This window comes from Sorex fumeus, unplaced genomic scaffold (assembly GCF_029834395.1).
Source record: "Sorex fumeus unplaced genomic scaffold, SorFum_2.1 ptg000007l, whole genome shotgun sequence".
Lineage (NCBI taxonomy): Eukaryota > Metazoa > Chordata > Mammalia > Eulipotyphla > Soricidae > Sorex > Sorex fumeus.
In genome coordinates this window covers 50,079,600-50,085,960 of record NW_026606064.1, presented here as the reverse complement: position 1 = coordinate 50,085,960, position 6,361 = coordinate 50,079,600, and the positions used below count along the sequence as shown (strand labels likewise).

General features: G+C 42.5%; 1 pseudogene; it reads right to left on the bottom strand.

Moving 5' to 3' along the window:
- Window positions 1-285: 285 nt before the first annotated feature.
- Window positions 286-829, bottom strand: LOC130044012 (60S ribosomal protein L21-like; annotated as a pseudogene).
- Window positions 830-6,361: the final 5,532 nt, after the last annotated feature.

The following is a 6,361-nucleotide window of genomic DNA, read 5'->3' as shown; positions in this document are numbered from 1 at the left end:
GCCAAGATAATTGTTTTATGGACAGAGTCTGCCATGTTGCCAACAAAGTTCTTTCTCAGTCCTTCACCGAGTCTTTCCTGTGATTGGCTCTCAAGGGCATGGAGCCAAACCTTCACAGTTACATGATAACAGGAACAGGATACAGAAAGGCACTGGGGGGTCCCTGGCATTTAAATATTTATATCAATGGGTATCAACACAGTAGCTCATAATTACACACCTTGGACTATTCATTACAGTAAGTAGAAGGAACTCTTTTTTTTTTTTTTTTTTTTTTTTTTTATAATCCAGGAGTCTCTTTATTTTTAAACAAACACTTCTCCTGCCATGAATTCATAGGGAATGGGCTCCAGCAGCTCAGGCTCCTTTCCATTGGTTCTTACAAAGTGTGCTTCTCTGAGTGGAGCAGGCTGGCGCTTCAGTTGAACCCAAGTTCCTTTCTCTTTGGCTTCCTTCTTTTTTTGATCATTTTCCTTCACCCGTTTCAGAAAGTTGTCTCGACTTTTAGAGTGCTTAATATGCTCAATGCGGACATTAATTCTCTTGGCAAGAATCTTGCTCTTGACTTTTTGGTTAACAACAATGCCAACAGCATGCTAGGTAACATTGTAGGCTCTTCCAGTTTTGCCATGATAACATTTGTGGGGCAATCCTTTTTGGACAGTGCCCATTCCCTTTATGTCTACAATATCACCTTTCTTGTATATATGCATGTACGTGGCCAAAGGAACAACTCCATGTTTTCTGAAAGGTCTGGAGAACATATAGCGGGTGCCCCTCCGCTTCCCCTTTGTGTTGGTCATTTTTGTGATTTACTGGGCGCTGGCTGTTCCGGCCAAAAGCAAGTGAAAGGAATTCTTAAATTAAATTTATTTAATTACCCTTTCTCTTTCCCTTCCTTGTGTTTGTTGCTGTGGTTGTGATGGCTAGAACACACACACACACACACACACACACACAAAAACACAAACACTCAGAATTGTGGTGCTTGCCTGGGGTCACACACCTTCAGCTGTGGTGCTCACTCCCCTGATCTCCAGAGAATTGCACTTCTGGCCATGGTTCTCACACAGTCTTTTAGTTACTGGGCTTGTAAGAGGTTGTTTCTTTTCCTTATAGTGCTTACTTATCTGGCTGTGGTGCAGTGGGTAATCTCTATGGAACTGGGGTCACAGTGAACAAAGCTGTACAAGTGCATAGCACAGCGGTAGGGCGTTTGCCTTGCACGCAGACAACATGGCCAACCCGAGTTCGATTCCTCTGCCCCTCTCGGAGAGCCCGGCAAGCTACTGAGAGTATCTCGTCTGCACAGCAGAGCCTGGCAAGCTCCCCGTGACGTATTCGATATGCCAAACACAGTAACAACGAAGTCTCCAATGGAGATGTTACTGGGCCCACTCGAGCAAATCGACAAACAACGGGAGGGTCTTTACCTTTTACCTTTTATGCTTGCAAGGTTAATCACTAAAGCATCTGCTAAGCCCAAGCTAAAGAAAAGTTTTGGCAGTATGTGGGAGGTCTACATCTAGCAATGCTCTGGGCTTACTACTGGTGGTTCTGGGGGCCCTTAAGGAATATGAGGGATCAAATCCAAGACAGTTGTGTGCAAGACAAGGGTCTTACGTGCTCTACTTTCTCTTCAGCCTCTAAGCTGAAGAAAAATTTGAAAATAGAAGTAAAAGGTCACCCTGACACCTCCACTGTATAAACCCTCCCTGTCCTAGGGTCAATAAAATCTTGCATTTCTGGTGAAAGATTTAGTTCAGAAGGGGTCTGAAATCTGGGCAGCAGTTTTCACTGGAAAGAGGCATTTACATGTGAAAAGAAAGATCTATTTCTCCCTCAGCTGTCTCAGGCAGACTTAATCTCCTTACCTCTATTCAAGGGGAGTGAAAACTTAAATTTCCCATTTTATGGGCCCTTTATTTGCTATGCCTTTCCTGATAAACCACCCATAACTGACTTTCCTCTCAGCAGCCAGCCCCTACTCCTGAATCTCACCTGAGATTATTTAAGGTAGTATTTGAAACTATGTGGCTGTCTCTCAGTCTTACTTGGCCTCTCCCACAGATACATGTTGTGTGTTTTGCCTTTCTCTCTTGCCAGTCTGTCTGATGCTTGATTATTTGCCAGCCCAGATGACCAGAAGAACCCAGAGGGCGTGTGTGTGTGTGTGTGTGTGTGTGTGTGTGTGTGTGTGTGTGTGTGTGTGCCTTGACCCTTGTTAAACCAGTCTTTTCCTTTCTAGTTACTTCTTCACTATTTATGACACCAAACCCTAAACCCTTCACTGGGTCAATTCTTCACCAATGTGTTGTTTCTCTAAAAATAGGTAGTTTTCTGCTCAGGCCCTGTCTTTGCCTTTCATTCTTTTGTAAAGGAGCCTATGTACATACAAAAAAAAAAATCAATAAGGGCCACGAAAGAGTACAGCGGTTCAGGCACATACATACATACAACCCCGATCATGGTTCAAATCCCAGAACCACATGATTCCCAAAGCATCACTTCGTGTAGCCCTGAAATAGTCACCAGGTGTGGTCCCATTTTAGAATTATTTTGAGACCCTCAGTTCATATCATACTTGTGTGAGATTGCAGTTTATTATTGGTTTTGCCAAAGCAGTCTGCTCCAATGTCAGGACTTAGATAATTCAACCCAGTCATACACTAAGGTCCATTCCACTCGAAAGCCAGTTAATCACAAGACACAGTGAGGAACTGAGAAACAGCTTCGTTGGCAACAAATCTGCAGATTGATGGATGATGGACTCACATCCTCAAAGCAGCCATCTTGTCAGGACAGTCAAAAGAAGCATTCTTGTGTATGTGTGTTTTTAAATTGATTTTGGGGGGCCATAGTTGGTAGTACTTGAGACTACTCATGACTCTATGCTCAGGGGTTGCTCCTGCCAGTGCTTGGGGGCTCAAGCAGTGCCAGGGGTAGATTCTGAGATCCACATACAAAGTACTTGCTTCATCTCATGGAACCATTTCTCTGGCCTCTCCATCTTTTTAATTTTCCCAGTATAAGGGATTGAAAAAAAGCAGCTTTATTATTATAAGGTTAGGATTTGTTTGTTCTTCAGTTGTGCATGCTGTCTGTTTCCCTCATGAATATTTATGAGTTTCTAAAAATGATGAAAATATGTAGAAGTTGTGATGCCACTCTTTCTCGGCTGGGCATAAAGCCAGAACCATACTCTTTTTTCTTTGAAACTGCTCTCTAGGCTGGTAGCCACCCTCAATTTTTATTCATGTGTTCCTGTGCTTTTGTAGATGACACCAGGTAGGTCATTAAGTAGAGAGATTAATACTACAAAAGAACTAGGGTTAGGAATTTGCCCCTTATTTCTTGTCTTGGGTGGGGCAGATGGAGGGGTGGGGTGAGGGACATGTTAGGAAGTGTGGTGGGAAGCAGTAGAAAAATGAGGAAAATGCCTGATTTCGAACTGGACTGATAGTATAGTGAGCAGGGCACTTGCCTTGCATGCAAATGACCTGGATTCAATCGTTGGCACCATGAGCCCTGCAGGAGTGATACTTGAGCACTGCCAGGTGTGGATCTAAGCACAAAATAAAACAAAGAAGAAAAAAAAAAAGCCTGACTAGCATGTCCTGAAGAATTTGCAGCTTGATCAGTTATGGCTTGAGGTAAGTGAATACTATGAAGAATTCACTTGTTAGGCTTCTTTTTTGAGGTGAGGGGGCCAAACCCAACTATTGCAGACAGATAGATGGATGGGATGCCATACAATGCCTTGGTATTGGATTTTTGGGGGACAATATTAAAACAAGAAGAAATTGCCTAGCCCTGAGGTAACCCAAAGGCATAAAAACCACATTCCTTTGAAATGCAATGCTAAGCTCTTTGGAGATGGAGAAACTGAGGTACCACCTAAATGTTGGAAGCCCTCAGAAAAAATAGAAACTTCAAGAGAATCTAATGGTCTTGATAATGAAAAGGGAGGCCTCAGTTTCCCTTTGCCAACAAGAGGGGAGCCCACAGTTTCCCTTCACGAGCAGTTCCATTTCTCCCCTATTTACTGACCACACCTCATCCCCAAGGTCCTATCTTTAACATTCCTGGAGTTCCCCAGGTCCATATTCTTCTGTCCCAGAACTAGGAGTCACAAGACTAAGATAATAAACAATGCCTGAGGCAGGTGATCAGAAAGACAAACCAAACTGACCACTCTGCACAGTCTCTGCATTCCCTGTAACACAAAGACCCGGTTTTCCTATAAAAATCTCACAGAAAGAGCCATAGTTAACTTAGTCCTATACTAAGTTCCTCCCCACTTAGGGAGCCCCTTTTTTTTCCTCCTCTACTTTTCAATAAACTTTTCTACTTTCCAAGTCTGAGCTGAGCATCTTTATTATTCAATATTTTGATTCTTAAAAATATTGACGAACTTGGGAATTGCAGACAAACACAGAGATACTCCACTGCCACTTCTGCCTCGCCTGCATCAATAAGAATATGATTTATAGGGCTGGAGAGATAGTAGAGTAGGTAAAGTCTGTAGGGTGTTTGATTCCCAGTACCTAATATACATGTGGTTCTCCAGCACCCCCAGGAATAAATCCTGAGTGCAGAGTCAGGAGGAAGTCCTGAGCACTGCAGGGTGTGGACTGAAAAAGGAGATAGAGAGCGAGAGTAAGAGAGAGAGAAAGAGAGAGAGAGACATTTTTTCTCATTGTGACACTATTCAGATAAACTTTTCTGAATATAACTTACAGGATTTCTCTTTGTGATACTATCCAGATGAACTTTATTCAGAGAACTCCAGGCCTAGGCAGTTGGGGAGTAGCTCTGCTATAAAACCAGCTCTGCTATAAAACCAGCATGCAGGATACATTTACCACCTTGGGCCTGAGTGATAGGAGGCTGGGTGCTTAACTTACATGCAGCTAACTCAGGTCCCTGAGTGCAAAACCAGAAGTTAAGCCCTGAGCACCACGGAGTATGGTCCAATTACCACCCACGCCACCCCTTACCCCACAATCGCTTGCCCATCAAATAAACATACAAAATGGTTTTACTTCACTATTTTATCTTCTCTTGAAATTCTTTGCTGTGAGGGAAGGCAATGTTCCTGGAATACCTGGGAAGAGATTAAGACTGATTTCTCCTTTCCTGCATAGGATAATTCCTCACTCCAGCCTGAGTCCACAGTTCCCCAAGAATTGAGGACCAGTTCCTGAGCCATGCAGAAAAAGTGGACATGAGGTGGAGCATGACAACTGTCTCTTGAGGCTGGCAAGATGCAAAAATCAATGCTATGGGTTTTTTTTTTTTTAGCAGACTTGATCAGTCCTAATCCACAACAACCATTTCCTGGGTGGCCAAGCAGAGATGGAAGCACTGTTTTCTCAAGGGCTTGTTCCCCATATCATCCCCACATTATTGGCAACTCTTGACAAGATAGTCAGAAGTCCAGTGACCTCTCAGACAATTCGTGAGCCATCCAGGGAACCCAGCTTTTAGGCGAGGGGGCCACCTGTTTCATCTGCAACATAAGCTTCAATCTATTCCAGATATGCCCATCTCATTTTTCTTCACTGACTATGGAATACACATATCTCTGTAGATTTAATAAAAGTAACTAAATTACTTTTATTCTCCAACTAATTTTCCTGATAGTAATTTAAAAAGCTTGACTAGTCAAAGAGTCTAGAGGGGGAGGGAATATTCCCATCCTTTCAACAGTATTTCAGTCAGCTTCCAGGAATCTCTTAAAAAGACCGAAAAAGAAAATAAAACACACAAAACCAAAAACAAAACCCCAAAAACCCAAGTCAGAAGAAAATTTAAAATTTACCACTGACATCAATTCCCCTTACTATCGCATCTACCCTTGGCAGTGTTTGAGAATGGGAATATGTGTGCTGCCAAGTTTTTCTTATCTTTAAAATTTGACATTTAGGTTTTTAATGTCTTCACTTTATTTATATTTTCCTGAATGCAAACACAAGACTTATAGATCTAGCAGATTAATATTTACTTCCAGCAATGGCTGCATCAATCTCAAGAGCCTCAATTTTTTCTTGTAGGGGGATGCAATGAAAACGAGAATTGGGGTCTGTGTGACCCAGAGTTTATTGCACTTTAGGAGAGGAATCTCAAAATTATCATTCTGGCAGTAGGCAGAGGACAGCAAACACAGCACAGCAGCACAATTTTCTTTCTGAGAGCAAGAGAGAAACGTAATCTCCCCACTACAAACAATATCTCCTTGCGAAGAAAAGAAAAGAAGATCCTTTGGAATGTAAATAAAAGTCTCCAGGACTCTGGATCTTCTCCAGGCTTGGGTTTTATCCCCCTTTGAAATGTAAATGAATACCTCCAGGGTGGTAAA